This window comes from Amblyomma maculatum, chromosome 4 (genome assembly GCF_055883805.1).
Source record: "Amblyomma maculatum isolate TAMU_Amacu chromosome 4, ASM5588380v1, whole genome shotgun sequence".
Lineage (NCBI taxonomy): Eukaryota > Metazoa > Arthropoda > Arachnida > Ixodida > Ixodidae > Amblyomma > Amblyomma maculatum.
In genome coordinates, this window is record NC_139347.1 from 37,803,020 (window position 1) to 37,812,254 (window position 9,235).

The 9,235-nt window shown below is 46.5% G+C and overlaps 1 protein-coding gene across 2 annotated transcripts in view; it reads left to right on the top strand.

Moving 5' to 3' along the window:
* Window positions 1–9,235, top strand: part of LOC146190745 (scavenger receptor class B member 1-like) — a 74,196-nt gene that overhangs the window by 9,455 nt on the left and 55,506 nt on the right. Inside the window, exon 2 of one of the 2 annotated variants that reach the window (XM_084601126.1) lies at window positions 3,854–4,018. The exons of the other annotated variant lie outside the window; for it this stretch is intronic. The gene's annotated coding sequence lies outside the window, so the exon portion shown is untranslated. The remainder of the gene's footprint in view (window positions 1–3,853; window positions 4,019–9,235) is intronic. 2 annotated transcript variants of the gene reach the window in all.

Below are 9,235 nucleotides of genomic sequence, written 5' to 3' on the forward strand. Positions count from 1 at the left end.
AAAAGACTTCGCGAAAAAAAAAATTAGGAAAAGAAGGTCACAGTTGTGGAGTGATGGAGGGCTGTTGCACCAGGGCAATGCACCCGCTCACACGACCCTATCTGTCAAGCAGTTTCTGACCAGCAAAAACATTAATGTGATGGAGCATCTTCCTTATTCACCTGATTTGGCTCCATGCGACTTTTTTTTATTTCCTAAAGTTAATTCTTGCTTAAAGGGAACTGATTTTACCTCAGTTGAAGAGGTTCAGGCAAAAACTTAGAATCTCCTGAAGGGTCTTCCAAAAACCTCGTTCCAGAACTGTTACCAGCAGTGGCAGCACCAAATGCAGAAGTGTGTGAATGCTGAAAGCGACTAATTTGAAGGTGATAATGTCACAAAGAACTAATTCTGGAAGTACAATAATTTATTGAAACAGTCTCGTTTTTTTTTTTCTTTTTTTTTTGTCACACCTCGTATGGTAGTCAAAGCAGTCAACAAAGAAAAGAACAGCCACATCGGAGAAATCTAACAATAAGGGTGGCTATGCTTTCGTATTTAACAACCTCTTTTATGGCCGCTCGGAACACGAGTAAGCGCAGATCCTTTTTTTTTTTTTTCCGCATCCTTTACATAACTACACCGCATGTAACAGAACGCGAATGCAGAGCTGTAGACCATCGTCTAGGCCGTGTCAACAAAATGGTTATTAACGTTGGTCAACACATTGCCTGTTGAATGTAATTTATGTTGCATACTTATGACCATGAGTGTAAGCATAACTGGGCTAAGTCAGGCATAGTCTAGCTATGATTGTTGTGTACACAACTTTACCGCCTTATGCTTAGCAAGAACCCAGGGCCCGTTAGAAGTGCAGTAAACCGCTGAACTCTTTCTTTCTCTCGACGAAGAGAGTACAGATGCTATTCCCACGGCTCTTAATTGTGCTTTATTTTCTGTCGCACGTGAACTCAATTTTACCCATTGTACTGCGTGACCATATTAATCGTCATTTTATTAATTACCTCCACCACAGTTGGGTACCCCGAAATGTGGAGCAGTATACACAGTTGAAGCTAAGATAACCGCTGTACAGCGGCAGAAGCTGTAAAGTACTTACTGTGCGTGGTGCCATTGCCCCGTGAGACTTTATGAACTGCATGCAAATGGCGAATACTAGATCGGCAAAATATTCCAGAAAATATGTTGCGTTTTTGTCATATTTTATGCAAAGTGGCTCAGGCGCTGCTGATCGTGAAAAAAAAAAAATACCTGCTCGCTGGTGTAAGTTCAAAACAAAATAAAGATGTTGCTTTTCAATGTATGTTAAACATATTGTTACGGTGAAATAAGCAAGGGGGTGTTTATTTACAGTGCTGTGGCAGCCAGGCCAGGTGAAGCCTTATAGCCCCAGAAACCAACGCTTCTTCCTCTTCCTTCTTCCCTCCTCCGTGCTCTGCTTGAGACCAAGTCCGTAACACTTCCCCCGTCGCAGGCGAAGCCCTCCGGGCGAGTCAATCGTCAGCACGAGAATGAGAGGGTTTCAGACGCGCGACGTGAGCAAGCTCAGTTCGTGAGGACCGTCGGCCATTTTGATGAGGCGCACAATCCGATAGGCGAGGTCAGTAATTTTCTCGAGGATAACGTAGGGGCCGATACAGTGCGCGAGCAGTTTCTGACTTAAACCAACGCTTCTTCCTCTTCCTTCTTCCCTCCTCCGTGCTCTGCATGAGACCAAGTCCTTAACAATATAATCAAAACAGCTTCTGCTTGGTTAATTCAACACATGCTCGACAAAAACACAGGGTCCACATATCAACAGCCGCTCAAGATATTCTCAACTCTGCACCAACCAAGACCCAACTTCCTTATCAACACAGTTTTGACACCATATTTCCAGCTGCTGATATTTCAACACAAATTACCATCTATTCGCAGCATTTGTCCAAGCAAAAGCCATCTGTATTACATTTGCTTTCTATATTTACTGCATGAGGTTTCATGGCAACGCCCCCCATGAAATCTATTTTCCTATTCGATGGAAATTCTGCCGCGCATGTCCTACAGGCACATTTTTTTTTTTTTATTTGCACATTACCTCTGGGCAGCTGTCTACTTTGGTCATCTGATGAGAAGAGAGGAGTCGCCAGAGAAAGATTTGATGTTGGGAAAGGTTGAGGGTCGCCGGAGAAGGGGTAGGCTGCGAACGCGATGGTTAGATGGCATCCTCGAGGCGTTGCAGATGAAGTTATGTTATGTTAGGAAGATAGTGAGAGACCGGTAAGCGTGGCGTGATATGGTCCATAGGGTCACGAAGAGTCGGACACGACTGAACTACTGAACTGAACTGAACTGAACTGATTGCCAAGACATGCAAAACTTCCCAGGGTTAAATCAGAAAGCGAGGCGGTATGCGGGAAGCTTAGACCTTGGATCTTTTAGTACTTACTGCCTTTGTGTTTGCCGGTATACTATGTTTAGTCATGTTAAACATCTGCAATTTTTTTTTTTTTACCGTTAGCTTTCGCAGACTAGCACTTGGTATTCTTTAGATGAGTCACACTTTCCATTTTTCTCCAGCACAAAACCGAAACTGCATTAAAACTGACATGCCTGTGCGCTTGCTATGGACCCGCTGCATTGCTTTGTTAAATACAATTGTGCCGACGGCTTCTCATTACGTTCAGGTACGGTCGTAATAATACGGAGCACACTTCTCCGATCAAATTTCTCATGCTTCCGTAACGAAAATTGGGAAATACTTTGCATATGTGTTAGCACATGCCGCTGCTGTGATCGCGCTTGGACCAGCCAAATCTATACAGAATAAGTGAAAGGATTACAAATTCCGTAGCCATAGCTGTACGCAAGGGCTGATTTGAGAGGTGGGGCAGGGGGTGGTCGCCTCCTTTCAAGCAAAACTTTTACTTAGAAACCATGCTAAACTCCATGTTTTCTTTCACCAAAAAGGTCGAACAAATGCATGGCTCGAAGGGGATGGCCCACTCTCCATACGCCTTTCTAAGGTCAAGAGTAACGTACAAATCCACCTTTGCCTGTTTGACCCCTCAAGTACTCCCGAGCAGAAACATTGCGTACGTGAATGACTGCATATTCTGTAAACTAGAGAGAGTATTGCAGCTTTCATAATACAGCGCTGAACTGTATAGTTTAATATCTCTTAAACTCTAGAGGGGAAGTGCACATTGCGGCAATGGGCAAAATAAACCACAGAGAAAAAAAAATATGTAACGATCCTACTTTATTTGTCACATTTATCCCTAGCAGCCAAACATCCAAAATGCTCAGCAATATTATAAGACGGCCTGCATTAGTCCAAGGCTTTGTGTGCTACCCAATGCGGGAGCCCGAACTACTACAGCTAATCGATGATAGACAGCCTGATCCAAACGGAAGGACCGAGGGCCACAAATATTGCCGCATCAAGCACACGCGACCATGCAGTTATCCGACGGGGTCTAATATTGATCGCCCCACAGGCAAACATAACAAACAGGGTCTCTGTGCGCTTTTAGAAACGACCTAAGAATGTGACCATTCCATCCGCGACACGCGACGCTCGGTCCAAAGGAAGATCAAATAGAGACAGATCGTCCACACTGTCGGCGTGCGTACGCACGCTTTGCAGGGTCCCAACCCGAGGACGATGATTCCCGAACCCTTTCACTTGAGGTCGAGTTCATTCAGAGATGCTGGCGGCAGCTGAAAAAAAAAAAAGGAAGTCAAGCGGGAGACCTCTTTGTGGGATCATCTCTCCGACCACCATCGCTGTACATCATCTCGCCTTCCGTTTTCATTCCCTCCCTCTCATTTCATTTTATTTTTTATTTCTGTCTCCTCCGCTGTTTCGCAGCCCTGCTCGATAAGACCGTGCCAAGGAACTCGATCGCGCGGACCTCCTGACAGCAGAGGCACGCCGTGGTTCCCCTACGCCAGTCGGCCGGCCGCAAAGCTGCTTCGCACGCGGGCTCTGCCTTCGTGGTCTCATTTACCTCGAACTACAGCGGGTGCACCCGTGGTGAGTCCGAGTTCACGTTGATTCAGCAGCCGCTATGGACTATAACTAGTGGATGCTATACCGATACACGGCGTGAAAGAAGAAAAAAAAAAGTTAGAAAGAGCACGAACAACGACCGGCTTCATACACAGTTTGTTACACTATGAAGACACTCACCGTGCTGACCGATGGCTTTAGTGGGGTTCGACATGCAGCCTCGGAAACTGCAGTGCGATGAAAGTGGAATGCAGGTATGCCCATTTTTCTGCGATTTCCTTCAATTACACGGCATCTACGGCCCCTCACTACAAAGCAGTTTCATATATGAGGCTGATTAATTAAAATAGCTATAAAAGGGTAATAAGTGAGCAAGGCGTGAGGTAATAAGACGGCTGTCCTGAGCTGTCGCCAGATATTCTCCACTCAGGAAGCAACAGTGCGACATATGCGTCTGGCCTAAACGTTCTTATTTTTGCCGCTGGCTTTATTACATGGCATCAAGGCTACATACATATAGTGATGTGGTGCGAGTCACGTAGTGTTAGGAAAGAGACTAGATTCCGAAGTCGCAGTGGAAGACAGCCTATAGCTTCTTTCACGCTTTCGTTTTTTTTACAGCCTTCGCTGTTCGATAGCACCGACCTAAATCACGTCTGAGAGTAAATACGTTTTAATTTGCGTGCCAACCCATTCGTTCACATCAAGGCAAAGTAACACGAGAAAAAGAATTTCCTTATACGGAGCTCTTCTTATCCAGGGAGGAAGAAACTTTAAAATTACCACAGCTTTTTTTCAGGCAGCAGTTGGCGCACAAGCTCACAGAGCGCGTCGATGTGGCCAAAAAACCGTTGAAAGGGAGAGAAGGGGGGGGGGGGGGGGGGTCACAGAAAATCTTGCAGTCTGCTCATGGCACGTGACGTCAACGAAGTGACAGCGGGTGCAGTCTTTATGCAAAATAGACAGCTCTCTAGGTTTATTTCTGGGTCAGCTAGTATGGTTCATTTTGCCTCGTTGTTTTGCTTTTTTAGCATCTTGAAGTTGGCGGGTACACTCTCGTCCTTCGAAGACTTGTTGAGAGGGCGCCACTGTGCAACTCTTAAGCGAATCATTCGGGGCGCGAATTTTCGACAGAGCCACGCTGCTTAGCCAACAGGCTGGCATTACAAACCAGCGATGACCGACATGCAAAACCCGCTTATTAGCCCAAAACACCTGCGCAAAACCGCTAAAATGCAAAGCGCAGATGATAAACAGTTGTTGAGGCAAGGCCATGAAAGACCCGGTGCAACCGTGAATCGAACTTTATTAATGTTTTTTTTTTTTTTTTTTTTAATGCACCCGAATGCACGCGATCTCGTGGCACGCTCGCTTTTCCTCATTGTCGTGTTCAACTTTTCCTGAAGTCTGTCACATCCCTTTCGCACGTAGGGGTTACTTTTCGCTCTCCTGTTTTCTGCCTATGCTTGCCATTTGATAGATGCTCGATTGTGCGTGCGCAGTGTCCTCTACTTTCCTGTATCGACAAAAGCGCACAAAAGGGATTCCTAGGTCGGGAACTGAACAGCTACGCAGATGCGATTTTTCTCCAAGTTTCCTTGCGAGCTTGGCAGCCGCAATGAGGAAAATTCTTTTAGCCCAATTTATTACGCACGGCAGGCTTAATTTTTCCTGAGGCCAGCTAATTAGCTTGTGAAACCCAGTGTATGGCGCAAAAGGCAGAAAATAATGAATACTTTTAACAAAGTCGGAGAACTATAAATCTCGAGCCACGAGTTTCTCAGAAAGACAATATATAATTGCAGTTTCATCGCTGGCGTCCGCTGAAAAGCTAATAAGTGCATATAACACAACGCAAAGATGTCAGTGAACGTATACCGCTAGTCGGCCCGCCGCGGTGGCTCCGTGGTTAGATTCGACTGTTGATTCCGAGGGCGCGGTTTAGATGCCGGCCACGGCGACCTCGTTTCGAAGAAGTATAGAAACTCAAGGCACCCGTGCACTGTGCGATGACAGTGCACGTTAGGTAAAGGACCACAGGTGATCGAATTTGCCGGACCCCTCCACTATGGCAGCCCTCATAGCCGCGGTTGCTTTAGGGCATACCTTAAACACCATACCGCTAAATCAACACATGAATGTTGAGCTGTATGGTATTAGTTGCCTGAGCTTGAGAAAATTTTATTTTTCGCTCAATTTCTGTTTTCTTTTCGTTTCGTCATTTCTGTAATATGCGAACAACACATGGTCAGGCATTGCAAGTTCAGCACATTCTTTGCCGTTTCTTTTTATGTTTTTTTTTTTCCCCCGTGTTGCGGACTTTGAAGATAAACCACCACGGGCCAAAGTCAGCGGTGGCTCATGTTTGACCTTCAAGAACCTAGAGGACAAACTATGGCTATATGAATGGATGAAAAAAAAAAAAACTTTATTTTCTACATATTCGATGTGTTTGTGACCGTTGCTGGTCACTTAATTGTGCGCCGCAGTCGATCATCGGTCCAGGAGGCCGCACTTCACTGCTGCCATTGTGGCTCAGAGTACGAGAAATCATCGCTCTTCCTCATTCTCGCTGGCCAGCAAGTGCTCCCACTGCGTCGCACTCTGGTTTTCTATTTTTAGGTTCTTGTCTTCCTCAGGACAGGTCGACATGACGTGCTCGAGTGTCTGTGTACCATAACACCATGGGCATTCATCTACATATTGAGTAGGGAAAATCTTGTGTAATATTGTCTAGGTGTGGATAAGTGCCGGTTTGTAATTTGCACCAGTCTACTGCCTCCTCTTGGGTTACCCTTTTGTGTGGCACTGGATAGCGTTTCCACTGGCCTCTGTAATGATCTACCATATCTGAGTACGTGAGGATAACAGGGTCAAAGGTGCCCGTGGTGCAGAGTGTTGAGTCCGCTCGGTCGACGTACCCTCGAGCTAGCCCATCTGCTGCCTCGTTGCCCCTCATGCCTTCGTGTCCCGTAACCCATACTACACTGTGTTTAGTGTTTATTATATGTGTTGTCGTCGTTTGTAGGATACGATTGGCGGTTTTGTCAATTCTGCCCCTTGTGTAGTTTCGGCACGCGTGTTTGGAGTCCGTCACTGTTGCATCGCCGTGCGCTATTGCCAGAGCAATCGCGGCTTCTTCAGCTGCCTCTATGCTTGGGCTGTTTATTGTTGCGCTGCATATTTCTTTTCCTCAAGCGTCCGTTACTACTGCGACCGATTTGCGTTGGTATCGGCACTTTGTTCTGTCCGTGTAGACTATGCTGCGATTGTCGATGAATTCCCTGTTGAGTGCTCGGACTCTGACTTGTCTTCTGTCATGATGCATATTGGGGTCCATGTGTCTGGGTATGGGTTTTTTTCTGTTTTCATCCTTAATCGCTTCCTTGTCTTTCTGTGTGGCTATGGATATCCTTAATTTCTCCATTAGGTCTCTTCCCGTTCTCGTTTGCGTGAGTCTGTCCAATTGAGCACTACGTTGCGTATAGAATCGATACTCCCAGTGCCAATAACTTTTTGGTTGGTGTTTTCCTCGGAAGTCATAGTGCCGTTTTCTAAGCTTTGCGTAGTATGTGGTCAATTTGTAGGACCTCTTGCTTGCTTAGTTCGTGGTAAGATAGGCTGTAAGTTACCCTGCTCGTGACGAGGCTGTCATGAGTCTAAGTGTGTCATGCTCCCTGATGGCCTTCTTTTTGCTGCTCACTCTTCGCACGATTCTGACGACTTGATCTGTCGTATTCTTAAGAGAGGCGATAGTTTTGCTACAGCGCCCTGTGCTTTGCAGCCACATCCCAAGTCCTCTGACTTCCGTTCTGTCCTGTATTGTCTCATTTCCAAGTGTCAAGGTGATTTGGGAGTCGTATTTCCTTGTGTCTTTCTTGATTCGTATGTATTCTGATTTTTCTGCTGAGCACGATAGTCCTCTGTCCCTGGCGTATTGTTCAGTATGGTCAATCGCCCTTTGAAGCCGCTCTTCTTTTTCTGCTAGGGAGCCTGTGGTCATCCATATTGCTATGTCGCCGGCGTACATTGCGTAGGAGATGTTTTCTATCTTGTCGAGTTTTTCTTATTGCGAAAGCAATATACTTTCACTTTTCAGCCCTTCGCGTAGCGAGGCGGTGGCTACCATTGACCTTTAACGTGACCTTTGGTGCGCCGCCAAGCACAGCTGCGCAAAAACAGGGGCCCCAACTCGCGCCGTCAACTTACGAGGCGGTAGCTACCAAACGCGACCTAACTCCCGCTCCCTCCGTGAGGGAGCGCTACAGCCGGAGTAACGTTAAGGGGCTTTAAGTAACGTCATCCCATCTGCCGCAAAAACAGGGGCCTCAACTCGCGCCGTCAACATGCGAGGCGGAATCTACCAGCCGCGGCCTGATTCCCGCTCCTACCGCAGCTACCGCCAGGGGTGCAACGTTGGATACTATAGGAGGTGGCCTAGCGGCAGGTGGAACCAACGCAGTCTCCAGGGATGCCTTCATTTCTGCTGGCGTAAAGAATGCCATTGCAGCCGGTGCCGGAGCGGCAGTTGTACATTCTGCCTTAACCTTACCCACAACCAAGTATATCGTTGCAGCCACGACACTCCTTGTCTCGCTACTAGTTATACATAGAATAACCAGGTAGCACCCCGCAATAAACAATAGTTGAACCATATACCGTGGCCAGAGTGAATCACTGCATAACCATAAGCATAACCACAAGCACCGCAACCAGCTACACCACTAGCTGAACCTAGGCGTAGCCATAGCTATTTCTTTCGCAATTACCAGGCTTAACCAAGCTAAGACACTGCCAATTTTTTTTTTTTGTGAGTCCTATCATCGCTACGTTGAATAGTAGCGGTGATATTACCGAACCTTGCAGGGTTCTCTTGCTTGGCGCCATGAAGCGACCCAATCTTACGTTTCCGATGCCTATCGTAGCCGTTTGGTCTGTCAAGAAGGCTTTCACATAGCGGAAGGCTCTGTTTCCGCAGTTTATATTATTGATACCTTCCATGATGGTTGCATGCCCCACGTTTTCGAAGGCTCTTTTTAAATCGAGTGTTAGTACTATGCGTTCTCCACTTCTTAGTATTTCAATGAGGACTTCTTCCTTAAATTGTAGGAGCACGTCTTGTGTGGATAGTCCTCTTTAAAAGCCCAACATGGCATCGGGGTAATATCCTTTGTCCTCCATGTAGTTTGTGATCCTTTCATTGATCCTTCTCTCGTTTATCTTCCCTAGGCAAGAGGTTGT